Source organism: Schistocerca nitens, chromosome 9, assembly GCF_023898315.1.
Source record: "Schistocerca nitens isolate TAMUIC-IGC-003100 chromosome 9, iqSchNite1.1, whole genome shotgun sequence".
Classification (NCBI taxonomy): domain Eukaryota; kingdom Metazoa; phylum Arthropoda; class Insecta; order Orthoptera; family Acrididae; genus Schistocerca; species Schistocerca nitens.
Window position 1 is genome coordinate 248,912,228 of NC_064622.1, and position 15,648 is coordinate 248,927,875.

The window sequence follows — 15,648 nt, forward strand, 5'->3', positions numbered from 1 at the left end:
GACGAACGTACAGAGCTACGCAATATTCTTTTACAGCAAGCTCCAGTTTTTGACAACATCCCTGGTACTATGTTCGGTTTCATGTATGAATTTCAAGTTAAACAGCACGACACGTTTAAAGCCAAACGTTATCCCATTCCGTATATTCACAGAGAACAAGTTAAGAAACAATTGCAAGCTATGCTTGACCAAGGTATTATTGAACCGGCAGTTAGTCCGTACATAAACCCGCTCCATATTGTTAAGAAAAAGGATGGATCACTTCGCCTCGTATTTGATTCGCGTCATGTCAACGACATTATTATTAATGAAACATATCGCCCACAGACACTAGAAGAACTTTTACAGAAATTTCATGGTACTGCTATTTATTCCACATTAGATTTGAAATCGGGATTTTGGCAAATTCAGCTCCATCCGAACTGCAGAAAGTACACAGCATTTCTCTGTTTTGGTGACTGTTATCAATTTTGCAAATTACCGTTCGGTTTAACAATTTCTTCAGCAGCATGTATTCGCGGTTTGAATAGTATACTTCCGACAGAACTTAAAGACAGAATCACAACATATGTAGACGACATCCTTATTGCAGAAGCTACTGGTCTGAACACAATTTGATTCTTGAACGACTGTTACAAACTTTTCGTGCACAAGGACTCACAGTTAATCTTAGCAAATCGCACTTTGGCAAAACTTCTATAAAATTTCTTGGACACGTAATTTCAGCAGAAGGCATTGCGCCTGACCAAGAAAAACTTCAAGCTATACGTGACATTACTGTTCCAACGACGAAGAAACAACTACGCAGCTTTCTGGGATTAATTAACTTTTTCCGTAAATTTATTCATTACTCTGCTTTAGACATCCCTATATTATGCCAATTGACGGGTAAAAACGCTATTTGGTCCTGGGATAGCCAAGCACATTCTGAATTTGTTAATTTGAAACATGCCTTGTTGAATGCACCTCTTTTATCACACCCAGATCTTACTAGAAGCCACCGACAGTTCTAACACCGCTTTAGGCGTACACATTTTTCAGGAAATTGAAGAAGACGGTACTACAGTAATTAAAAACATCGCCTTTGCAAGTCGCATTCTGTCACCTGCTGAACGCAATTATTCTGTCACAGAACTTGAAACATTGTGTGTTGTATGGGCATTTACGAGATTTAGGCATTTTCTTTATGGAAGACATACGACCGTTTACACAGATCATAGAGCTATACAGTTTTTACTTTCCGCAAAATTTACACACGACAGATTAAGCAGATGGAAACTTTATTTACAGGAATTTAATTTTACAATTGTTCACATTCCCGATACACAAAATATTGTAGCAGACGCACTATCCCGTTCTCTCAGCAACAATCAGCAAGACATCGTAACCAACTTCTGCCAAGCAAATTCTAGCGTCATGTATATTCAACAAGTCGCACTTGAAAATTTCATTTCATCGTCATTACGAGACATAGCACAAGAGCAGAGCAAAGACAACGTGTGGAAAGAAATTAAACACCTTTGGCAAGATAAGAATAACGTTACCATTAGAAACCATTACACTGTACGCAATAACATTCTGTTCCGCCGCTCTCACCCTCACAGCAACAACTGGTTATTATGCATTCCTGACGAACTTGTTAACAAATTAATTTGGTATACTCATTTGAGTTACGCACATTATGGAGCCAGAAAATGTTTTCTTATACTGAGACAGAACTGTTATTTTGCGAACATGGAGAAACGTATTCGACGAGTTTTAGCGTCATGTAAAATCTGCCAGAAAGCTAAATCAGACACGACTTCACATATTCCTCCGTTACATCCCATTGTACCCGTTAAATTGAGACACATGGCCGCTGTAGACACTTTTGGTCCAATTCCCAGAACTAATAGAGGTTTTTGCTACATCTTTGTCGTTGTTGAACTCACTTCGAAATTTGTTACCTTTACTCCGTTACGCAAAAAGTAGATGCAGTAAATTTGAACTTCTATACAGGTCCATACAGAATTCGCAGCATTCCTCACCCCAATGTAGTACATGTCGAAACTTTGAGAACCAGAAAAGGCCGGCCGCGGTGGTCTCGCGGTTCTAGGCGCGCAGTCCGGAACCGTGAGGCTGCTACGGTCGCAGGTTCGAATCCTGCCTCGGGCATGGATGTGTGTGATGTCCTTAGGTTAGTTAGGTTTAAGTAGTTCTAAGTTCTAGGGGACTAATGACCTGAGAAGTTGAGTCCCATAGTGCTCAGAGCCATTTGAACCATTTGAGAACCAGAAAAAGCAAAGGCAATCACCATGTCTCCAATATTATTTATTGAATGAACATACTTTATGATTTATCACACTGTAATGCCATTCCAGATATTTATATGACCACTTACTGATGATGATTATATTTTTTCTTGGCAAGTGCCCGGCAAGGTAAGCTGCTGCTAAATCTGTTTCGAATTCATTTGTAAAACGTTTTCTGCTGCATGGAGGACATGTATTGAAAGTAATTTCTGACAATGGACCACAATTTCGATCTGCAATATGGACCCGTATGTTACGAGCTAGAAACATTTCTCTGATCTATATATCTAAGTATCACGCTTCTTCGAACCCTTGTGAACGACTGATGAAAGAAATTGGTAAACTATGTAGAATATACTGCCATAAAAAACATATTGATTGGGACACACACATTCTCTCATTCCAGGATGTAATTAACTCCATACCAAATGAATCTACACTGCTGGCCACCGTAAATGCAACACCCTGAAGGAAGCATCCGAATCGAGTGAAATTTACATCATGAGTTTGCAGCGATGAGATATGCAACTGATTAGAATTTCAGCGCAGACGCACATCACGCGCGCCTGTGGCGCCACCTCATAGCGCCATTTAAGGCTTAGCGATTTCGACGAGTGTACGTTCGGCACGTGTGTTTACCTTGTGGTTGTTTCACAAGACGATCAGTTATGCCTCGTAGACAACAGCGAACATATTTTGATCAAGTATCCGAGTTCGACAGAGGAAGGATAGTGGCTTACCGAGATTGTGGATTATCATACAGAGAAATCGCTAGTCGTGTTGGACGAAACCAAACAACTGTAATGCGGATATGTGACCGTTGGATGCAGGAGGGTACGACGGACCGACGTGGTCGATCGCATTCACCTCGGTGCACCACTGCACGTGCTGATAGGCAAATTGTGCGCATGGCTGTGACGGATCGCTCAGTTACATCCCGAACCATAGCACATCACATTGCGTCTGTAACGCATCATCCAGTGTCTGCGCGTACCATTCTACGCCGTTTACAGCAGAGTGGTCTGTCCGCAAGACGTCCATTGCTTCGTCTACCATTGACGCAGAACCACAGACGTCTCCGTCGCCAATGGTGTGATGACAGACGGATGTGGACGGCAGAATGGAATGACGTTGTCTTCACTGACGAGGCACGCTCCTGTCTGCAGCACCGCGATGGTCGGATTCGAGTGTGGAGACACCGTGGAGAGAGGATGCTGGACAGCTGCATTATGCAACGCCACACTGGTCTTGCACCGGGTATTATGGTATGGGGCGGTTTTGGATATTACTCTCGCACGCCTCTAGTACGCATTGCCGGTACTTTAAATAGCCGGCGCTACATATCCGAGGTGCTGGAGCCAGTTGTCCTTCCTTACCTTCAGGGCTCGGCCACAGCCATATTTCAACAGGATAATGCGCGACCACACGTGGCACGCATTGTCCAAAGGTTCTTCGTCAATAACCAGATTGAATTGCTTCCCTGGCCGGCTCGCTCTCCGGATCTTTCGCCGATAGAAAACATGTGGTCCGTGGTTGCTCAACGAGTGACCCAAATTACATCCCCAGCTGCCACACCAGATGATCTTTGGCAACGTGTGGAAGCTGCTTGGGCTGCTGTACCCCAGGAACACATCCAACGTCTCTTTGACTCAATGCCGAGACGTGTGGCAGCGGTGATCTCCAACAATGGCGGCTACTCTGGCTACTGATTCTGGCAGGAAACACATGTCACAGACGTCTGTAAACGTAATCATTTGATACTTGGTCAACATGTTATCTACAAAATAAATTTTGTTGTGCTACCTCTTGTCTTTCTTGGTGTTGCATTTACGGTGGCCAGCAGTGTACTATGCTATCTCCGACTGTTATATTGAAAAATGTTGAACCAGCTAACAAAATTAAAGAATTAGTATCTTTTCCTACATCTCGTCGACTACGTCACCATGAAATAATTGACATTGCGCTGAACAACATCAAACGTGCCGCAGAGCGCCGGAGAAGACAGCAAAAACAGGTTTGTACACACCGTGACTTTCACATTGGACAGAAGATATTAGTACGCACACATTATTTATCCAACAGAGGAAAAAGTAGATGCAGTAAATTTGAACTTCTATACGCAGGTCCATACAGAATTCGCAGCATTCCTCACCCGAATGTAGTACATGTCGAAACTTTGAGAACCAGAAAAAGCAAAGGCAATCACCATGTCTCCAATATTATTTATTGAATGAACATACTTTATGATTTATCGCACTGTAATGCCATTCCAGATATTTATATGACCACTTACTGATGATGATTATATTTTTTCTTGGCAAGTGCCCGGCAAGGTAAGGTTAGCAGGTCGCTTTTCTTGTCGTTAGACATCAGACTGTGCACATGTTACATTTTTGTGTATGTATGATTATTTTCCTATTGAAAGTAGACTTTTCTCTGTATGCACTAAGAAATCTTTAAGATCTAACAAACACCAGTTGACTTTGGCATTTTTCCTTATGATATCTCAATATCTTGACTATCCTACATTTTTTTGCTACTGCATTATGATACTGTGTGTACATTTTTGCACTTGGAAACTGACTATGTTTTTGACTTAATACGTTTTCTGTCATGCTATGCTGTATGCTTAGTCGTATCACTAGAAACAAGTTTTTATTTAATGGGTATATGATTTAAATGCAAGATATTAATCCTCTTTCATCATTTTCAGAAAGCAATGCCATGTAAAGGAAATAAGTTATACAACCACAGTGGTTTACTATGAAATGGAACTTTCACCTTAGGAATGAACGAAAGAAATTGCAATAACTTGTCATGAAGAGTAAATGGATCAGAATTAACAAGCATTAACAAGAATATACTATACACATCGTATGATAGCAGTTTTGACTAATTATTTTTCTTTCAGAATACGAGGCGATTGATGCAGGCTGTCAGACAGAACTACACATGTTAATTTTAGTGATGAAATATGCTAGAAGTAAGAAACTCTATACTATATGAAGTAATGCATGATAATGAATAGTTGTATGAAGTAAATGGTAATATGAATATGAATAAAGAAGTGTCTATTTTTTGCAGATGATAATAAATGATGATGAATAGTTATATGAAGTATATGGTAATATGAATAATGAAGTTTTTCTTTGCAGATGATGATAATGATGAACTTATGATAATATGAATAATGAAGTTTTTCTTTTCAGATGAGGATAATGATGAAGTTTTTATATTTACTATTAGTTAAGAGATGTTATGTAGTTATTTAAATATTTGTTGCAGTTCCTTTTGACAGTATGTCTTATGTCACATAGTATAATGACTGAATGTTTTGGGAAAGGTAGCTAGTGTACATACATATTAAGTACACATTTCATTACCTGTTAATTCGAAGTTTACTACTTTTCACCATAATATACATTTTTTCATTCAGCTCAATAATCCACTTCGTAATTTTTCCAGGAGAAGCTTTTCATGATACTAATATGCTGTAAGCACTTAATTTTAAATCTGTTCTAGTACTTGCATGTTTTTTTTTACCCAGATGTGTATCATTCATGAATGTGATCACATATACTCTACTTGTTTGATAACCTTGGTACAGCTGACTCATGGCGAATGACGTTGTTATTCCTTATTTCCAGCAATAAGTCAAAAGCAAATATTTTCATGCCCCAGCAATTATCGATCCCAACAAAATGCATTGGTAGCACAAAAAAAATTACCAGTCCCAACTATTACCAGTATACAACTAAATAATGCTACCAGTTTAAGATATATTTCTAGCCCTAAATATAATACAAATTTCTCTGTTGCATTGAATCCATTATATCTACGTATTATTGGACTACAGACCTTGAGTAATAGTTACACTGTGTTACATTTTAAATATGTCTTATGTCACTTGCTTGATGTCATATATAAACACTACACTTGGATGCTACACGCAATAACTCCTGTTTTGAATTATGACTTCTGAATAATGCATAATAAATGCCTTAACACTGTCCAATGAATGCCAATAATTACTGTAATGAGATGTCTTATGATGCCAATGATTACTGTAACGAGATGACTTATGCATAAATGCAATACCAATGATTACTGTAAGCTGTAATGAGATGACATGATGCCAATAATTACCGTAATGAGATGAGTCATGAATATGCTATGCCATTAATTAATGTAATTAGATGACTTAATGAATAATGTTCTGTAATAATTACTGTAATGACATGTCTTGTGATGCCAATCATTACTCTAACGAGATCACTTACGCATAAATGCAATGGCAATGAATACTGTAGCCAATGATTACTATAATTAGATGACTTATGCATAAATGCTATGCCAATAATTAACTCATTTTGAATGATGACTTCTGAATAACGCATAAAAAATGCTTTGTAACTGGCCAATGAGTGCCAATAATTACTGTATTGAGATGACTTATGAATAATGTTCTGTAATACTCCATATACACTAATTAAATGCTGTGTAAATAGCCAATGAATGCCAATAATTATTCAGATCGGTTGATACACTAGTGTAATTCTATGATGACTCGCATAAGACTTAATGTGTCCTTCACCTTCTGACCTAATTACCAGCAATTACTGCAATATCCTTTTGTCCTGCCCATCCTCATGATCATGGAGCACTATATTTGGTTTTTGCACTAATTCTATGTTGCTGTAAGATTCTACAAGAATGTGATGTTGACATATCAAGCTGTCCACCATCTTGAACGATGGAGATGTTATTATGGTCCTACTGTTTGGTGTACCTAATGTACTACCAAAACTGATAACATTGTATATTAATACAACATTTCAGTGTCTTGGCTACACTGATAAATACTTCAGGGAAGAGAACTTCAGAGTGTCTCACTTGGTGTTGTGCTTCTGTAGAAAGATATGGACTTTCAGTGCAGCTACGTGCAACCTACTGTGCTACAACCATGATGAAATCCTTCCCTTTCCTTTTCTAGTTCTTATAACATGGTAAAGACTTATACAGTGTGTTTAAATTCTTGCAAAATGATAAAGACATATACAGTGCGTGTGCACGTCATTTCTTTTGTTAATAAGATCAGTTGTCCTAAATATGCTAAAGACTTCTACAGTGCGTGTGCACTTTATTTCACTCCTTGATATGTTTAATTGTTGTAAAAATGCTAAAACCTTTTACAGTGCGTGTGCACTTCATTTCTTTTCTTAATGTATTCAGTTCTTGTAAAATGCTAAAGACTTTTACAGTGTGTGTGCACTTCATTTCATTTGTTAATATGATCAGTTGTCATAAATATGCTAAAGACTTTAACAGTGCGTGTGCACTTTATTTCTTTTCTTAATGTATCCAGTTCTTTTAAAATGCTAAAGGCTTTTACAGTGCGTGTGCACTTTATTTCATTTGTTTATGTTTTCAGTTCTTGTAAAAAATGCTAAAGACTTATACAGTGCGTGTGCACTTTATGTTATTTGTTAATATACTTTGTACTCATTGCATATACATTGTGTCATTTCTTAATATGTTCTGAACTCAGTGTGTGTGCACTCTATTTCATTTCTTAATTTGTTCTGCACTTATCAATAATGTATATACTCTCTGACTGTAGACTTAGTATCTAAATATATTATAGAAAAATTTGTTGCTCATGGCAAGTCCAATTGACTCACCATCGCTGCCAAATTTTTGCCACCCAGTGGAGGGTTATGTAAGAGGTCCATGAGTAAAGAATTTGTTGTTAGCTCACTTGAGCAGATGTAATTTCGATGGATTGCTCACGCGCTGTCAGATATGTAAGCTGTAAGAGAATCTCAGACCAGAGAGCAGTGTTGTATGCAGTACGAACTGTGTAGCAGTAGCAGTAAGTAGTAGCTAGTGGTGTGGTGTATCGTGTTGGCTGGGCCGGTCGTGGTGGAGCCATGGCGGAGCCTGAGCGTTATAGTATAAGGTAAATGCAGCCTCGCGCATATGTAGTATTGTTATAGCAAGTCTCATGTAAATGTTTAAAAAAAATCTCTTAATAATAATCTTTCTCATAAAAAGTAACTTTTGACGATCATTCATTTCAATTTAAAGAATTTACTAATTTTTCCAGTCCTTGGTCATCCCGATTATTGAAACAAAAAATCAGTTGTTTCTTTTTATACATGACAAATCTATCGGGCAGCATTGCACAGAGCTGCGCCAGAAAAATTTCTTATAGGAGCAGATATATACGCGTTATCCGGCGACCTAATTGAGGCTGAAACATCCCCTTTGAACAATTATACAAGACTGTGCTTAGACTGACACATAATATTTTTTAGCGCAACGCAATCTGACTTTCAATAATCCCTACAAAAATGACCCTGACTAACATTAACCTATACCTTTCACAAATCACTTACCTCACAAAAATCTTCGTTACTCGAACTACTGCAATACAGAGAATGCCACTACTGCCAGCTAAATAAAAGATTCAAACTATGGAAGGCACTAACTACTGATAGGCATAGTTAGCAAATGAAAGATTTTAATAGAGAACAAACAATGTATTTACCTTAATAGTCATAATATATATAGCAGTTCATGACATCCAGTCTTACAAATTTCAAAACTCCGCCATCTCTCTCCCCACATCCATCACTGCTGGCGGCTCACCTCCAACTGCGCAACACTACGCGCTGTTAACATCCAGCTGCCCAACACCACAATGGCGAGTATTACAACAATGCCAACCAGCTACAGACTGCACACAGCACAGCCAGTGATTTTCATACAGAGCGCTACGTGGCGGCGGCGTTACCAATATAAGAACCTAAACAGCCTACTTACATAGCCCCCATGCTCCCCACAAAAAATTTTACAAATTGTTTTGGGCAGTGGCCAATAATGATTTGATAAAATTTTTCATAATTACAATAACAAAGATATCAAATGCACACACTTATTGATACAATGTTGGTCAAAAGCTAAAATTTTCTCACAGTCCCATAAAGACAGTCCTGATCATTCATCACAGTAAAATTACAGTGGTTTTTTTTTTTCAAAGTCTGAGCAGTAAAAGAGAATGCACACGGAAGTAGTGGATTTCCATGCAATCTTGAAGAAGTAGTGTTGTCCTTCCAACGGAAAGACGGTGCTGACTCTTGACATTCAGACAGGTAATGGGCCACAACAGAGCAAACCCACAGCAGAGTCAGCCGAAGTTTTGAAGAATATTGGTAGGTAGGTCATCACAGAGCAGACCCACTGTAGTCCTGGTAGAGATTATGTTATTGGTGGGCCACCAGAGGTGCAGACCCACTGCAGTCCTTGTAGAAATAATGGTGTTGGTGGGTCATCAAAGATGCAGACCCACTGTAGTCCTTGTAGAGATAGCCAGCAGCCATCTGTTGTGACTGTGCAGGTGCACAGTCACCATTGAAGAGTCTTGCGGATAGTATAGCAAGTCCATAACCACCACTTGTGCACTCATAAAGTTTTTGGAATTGTCCTCAGAACCAGCAATGCTGTTATCCAGTCCCTTGCTGAATTATCAACACACGTCCAAACACTAACAGTCCTCTTTTTTTTTGTTTACATATTGTGCATATACTATGACCAACAAAAACGTTTGCAGTGAAATGTAACTTACAAGTTACTTAATTTGATGAACTGGTGTCAATTACAATTATAAATTTACAACATAAGAATACAATTACAAAGGTACAAAATACATCATTCAAGAACATAACAATACAGATAACGTTTGTAGTAAAACAGGCTTTACAAAAGAATAGAAATAAACATGTACATCAGTGTTACAAGAATTATGGCATAAGTACATACATAAAAGATTAGAATAATTTTCGAAACACCAACACCAGCATTAAAACAAAACAGAATAAATAATGTCTAAACATCTTTACGAAGAATATAACATAGTATTTGAAAAATCCTACAACATAAATCTTATTAGCTAAACACATAAAGACAGGAAAAACACAGATATACAAGATTACACAAATACAAAGCAGAATAACACAGGAGGAAAGGACAGGGTTTGTTTTCAGTGTAACATTTGGTACTGCAGTCCAACCCAAAACTTTATTCTGTAGATCTTTCGTCTTATTTCAATATTCGTTTCCACCAGAAAAATCCTATCCAAGCACGCTTTCTGTATTTATATGTTCACATATTTCTTACCTCATTATTTATTTTCCATTATCTTACCTCATCATTTATTTCCAAGAAAATCCTACCTAAACCTGTTGTCCCTAAACCCTACTTTTTTGTTCATATCCTCTTTCAAAATACTTTTTTTTTTTGGCCAAACCATTTTCTTATAGCTTCTCAATGCATTTCTTCCAATTCATCACAACTCGTTCTCTTATATAGCCTACCCTCTCTTAAGCTAACTTAAATCTACTGAGCTCAGATGCTAAATTAAGGGACGAGGCAATGCAGCAGCACAAAACAATTAATACAAACAGCAATGACAAAAAAATGCAAATTGGCAAAGCAATTGCAATATTACAACTAATATAAGGCACTTTGCAGCAAACAAGAAAAATAAATCCGTAGTAAAACTGGCTTAACAGGGTAATACAAAGTCAAATTCAGTAACACTATGCCCGGCGAACAGCAGCAGCAAATGCTATAACTTATACCTAAACATGAGAAAGCTCAAGCAGAAAAAATAGTACACTAAAGACAACAATGCAGATAAGGGAAATGTCTATTCACATCTTAATGTCTATGTAATTAAAGTGGTGCAACAATTTACTCTACCATAAAAATTACCAAGTACTTGAAAAGAAAATTATATATGCAGTTACTGTTATTAGTCCCTTCTTATTGTTCTTTCCATTCCAAGAGCTCCTTTTTCGAAGAATGTGCATCATAAAATAATTATTTAATAGATCTGTTGACAGAAAGTGTTCACATTAGCAAATGCATTTAATTTTATTTTATAAAACCAATGTTGCAACACAGCTGGAAACCAGATATCAAATAAAATAAGCAACTATGTACAAAGTAAAGCATAAAAATATCATTCAATAGTCATGAGGCATTTCATAAGTTAGTAGAAATTCTCTCAATTCTCGTAGAAAGACACTTGTCATAATCAGGTGTGCAGATGTACGAATATTTCCCATCAGTTCATAAGCATTTCAGTAAGTAGCACAAAGTACAAGTAATCATATGTTTTCAAGTAATGAGCGTGTCATATTTGCGATGCATTCTACAAAGGAACGTCAATAGCGAGGATAATGGCCTTTTTTTCTCTCCACCTAATGGCTTTCTTTTGTCAGATGACTACCTCTCATCTGGGCGCCCAAAACGCATTACGTCAAGGTCACTTAACTTTCTTACCGAAATATTTACGACACCAGTTTGCACTACAGTGACAGTCTCATATAAAAATTTCACAGGTTGAGAATTTGCGTTGCAAATCTGTAGAACCAAAATCCTATAAATATAACAGTGTCCAAAAAAATTTCGCCGGCATTGTGATACATTTACGCATTTACACATATTTCATAACTCTTAAAGTACGATTCTTGGTTTCCAACATCATTCTTCAATATTTCATCATAATAAATACATAGCATAATCAGATTCCTCATATAGCATCAGCTTATTGATCATAAACGTACCTCAACAGCATAATACACATTGTCATCGTAATAATATCATAAAAACTCAGCCAAATCTCAAAAACGTCGTAGCTTTCTGCAATAATTTCAAACCATAAAGAAAATTCTCTGCTCATTTCAATAGTGTCATCTACCTCAAACGTACTTCAAAAATCATGATCCCTTACCAAATACATCATTCAAAGCTCTCATAGTATCACAATGGTTCCGAAAAAACATGAACAGTTCACAAAGTACAGACGAAATACAATTTCATAATTATGAAGTTATCCAACTCTGTATTTGCGTAAACATCTGTCACTGACGTAGTAAAAAAAAATGTTTCTTTCTCTGTTAAATAATCAGATAGCTGTGTAATTCTGTGTTAGAGGAATATGGTACCGATGTGTAAAGTTGTATAAGCAAATACCATATTAGGTAGGGCTCCTCGTGCTTGCCAAACACATGGTACACCAAGTAAGCGTGTACCCCCCTGAGGATTAATGTAATTATACCCTCAGGTGTTACAGATTACAGCAATGGAATGAAATGTATCACGGAAAACCTTTGTATCATTGTAATTCAAAAATCTTTAAAAATAAATGTTTTAAGTACAAAATTAATCACTCAAATACGTGTCCTTTATCGCTAAACGTGCGTCTTGCTATAAGATAATTCTGTGCAAGTGTCGTAGTTATCGTCCTCCGCAACATCTAAGATCTGCCGAAGTCAATGTACTTACCTCATGATAAACAAAAGTGAAATGTTATGCATATAGATGTCGTAGTTATTATGTACATTAGCGTGATCAAGAAATAACTATACTGTAACATATTGTTGCAAAGGCTGTCACATTGTAGCTATACCACAAACGTTACTACTAAAACATGTCTTACTTTCCAGAGGAATTCGGAAAAACTGTGCAGATATAAAACAGAAACACCGCAAAAGCAACATTGTAAATTGTCACTCATTAGTAGCTTCGTGATAAAATCGTATAGCTGTCACATAAACTAACCACTGTGTCATCTGGTATCTTGCAGAAAGTACTTTAAGTCCAGAATATATTTTCAAGTAAACGAAAATGTTGCATTAAAATCTCATTAGCAGTACATGTTCTAAGTATGGAAGGCTAATAGTCGTTAAGTAATCGTGCAACTAACAAGCAAGAATGAACAAGTAACAACACTGTGTCGTCTGTTCACTATAACAATGCATTCGTAATTTCTGTTTAAAAATGTTCCCTAGGTTCTAGACTGGATAGTTAACTTCAAAACATTGTTGCATGTTAACAGTTTCTCAGAGTGACAAATTGTACTAGTAGCGTGAAGTGAAAAGTTTTATGGCAAAGACTAAGTTCAATAACAGATTATCTTTCAATAAACGGTTTTACATGTGAAATGTGGTGTAAACCTTTACTCTTCCTAGTACGCAAAGTTTCAACTTCAACACAATTATCATGTGGTATACGTCGGATTCTGTAAGGTCCATTGTAAACTAGAAAGAATTTGTGACTCAAGTGTTTCTTCTTATGTGACAATGAATGAGCTTTAATGAGAACTTTCTGACCAATATATAATTTCTTTGCATTTGTTTTACCGTGTAGTTTTCTCCTTTTGTCTGCTGCAGATTTTATATTTTTAATAGCCAAATCAATTATGGCTTTGTGTCGAAGTTTACATGTATTCGGGAAAGGTACAAGCTCTCTGATTCTGTTCGGTGGTTCTTCATTCTTCAGTACAAGAATAGGTGGTAAAGCAGTGGAGTCATGAGGCATTTCATTCAGCACGTTTTGAAATAAATGTAAATATCTGTCCCAATACTGATGCTTTCTGTGACAATAAAGTCTGCAAAGCTTATTGATTTCTTTCATAATCTGTTCAGACGGGTTACAATGTGGTGAGTACAATGAAATAAAAACAGGTTTAATTTTATTATTCCAAAGCATGCGTGACCAAACAGCAGATCTGAATTGCGGTCCGTTATCTGAAAGGACTTTACTAACGTGTCCAACTTCACGTAAGAAATTTTTAACAAAGGCGTTGGATACGGACCGTCCAGTGGCTTTACGTAACGGAGTGAAAGAAACAAATTTTGAAGTAGGTTCAACAGCGACTAGAACATACGAAAATCCATTAGATGTTCTGACAAGCGGTCCCAAGAGATCAACAGCAGCAAATTCTTTTAATTTAGAAGGAATGATAGGAAACAACGGAGCACGATGTGAGACAGTAGATGGTTTAGCTTTTTGACAAAGTTTACAAATGGACAAAACTCCTCGAATTCTCTTTTCCATATTGTTAAAATAACAAGTCGTCCGAAGAATATGATAACATTTTCGTGGACCAAAATGTGCATAGCTGAAATGAGTGTACCAAATGAGCTTATTAACAAAATCGTCAGGAATGCAAAGTACCCATAGCTTGTCATCAACAGTGCAGCGTTTGAACAGTATGTTGTTTCTAACCAGATAATAATGCCGAATCTGTGTGTGTGTCTTTTCATGCCATTTACTTTTGATGTCTTTCCAAATCGGATCTTTATCTTGTTCATGAGCAATGTCCTTTAAAGATGTGGTGATGAAGTTTTCAAAGGCGACTTTCTGAATGTAAAGAATACTGAAATTTTTCTCGAGGTAGCCTTCTGTGTTACTTTTCTCAAGCCCAGCCGGTGCGCGTGACAGTGCGTCCGCAACAATGTTCTCCTTGCCGGGAATGTAGACTATTGTGAAGTGGAATTCTTGCAGAAACAATGCCCAATGTTTTAACCTGTCATGATTTAATTTTGAAGACATAAGAAATTGTAATGCACGATGATCACTGTATACTTTTACGTGCTTACCAGAAAGAAAGAAACGGAATTTGTTAAATGCCCAAACGATAGCTAAAGCTTCTAATTCAGTAACGGAATAATTTTTTTCAGATTTTGTTAGCACTCGGCTAGCAAAAGCAATGGTTTTCTGAACAGTAGTGTCATTTTCTATGGCTTCTTGAAATAAATGGGCACCAAGACCGACTTTAGAAGAATCTGTGCTAAGGCAGAAATCTTGTGACAGATATGGATGAGCTAGTATTCGCGCATTAAGTAACGCTTCTTTCAAAGAATTAAATTCCAACTGTGCATGTTCATCCCAGTTCCAAATAGTATTTTTTCCAGTGAGAGAACAAAGTTTTGGTGTAACTAGAATTAGCATATTCAGAAAACGATGGTAAAAATTAATGAGAGCTAGAAAACTGCGGACTTGTTTTTTTGTGGATGGAACTGGAATGGCTCTGATTGCTTCTAACTTTTCAGGATCCGGCTGAATGCCTTCAGAAGAAATAATATGCCCCAAAAACTTCACCTTTGTCCTACCGAATTCAGACTTTTCCAAGTTAACTGTAATTCCAGATTCTGCAAAAATATGTAACACGCTGTTGAGGATGCGATTGTGTTGTTCCCATGAGGCTTCTGCTATCGGAATATCGTCCACATATAAGGTGATGTGACGTTTTAAGAACTCAGGTAAATTGGAATTTAGCTCGCGAATGAATGCTGCCGAAGAAATGTTCAAACCAAAAGGAAGTTTCCGAAACTGATAACAAACGCCGAAACAAAGGAAAGCTGTGTATTTTCTACATTCTGGATGAAGTTCGATGTGATAAAAGCTGGATCTGAGATCAATAGAAGACAACACTTTTACACCATTAAAATTTTGAAGAAGTTCTTCCAACGTTTGCGGACTGTCTGTTTCAGGAATAATGATA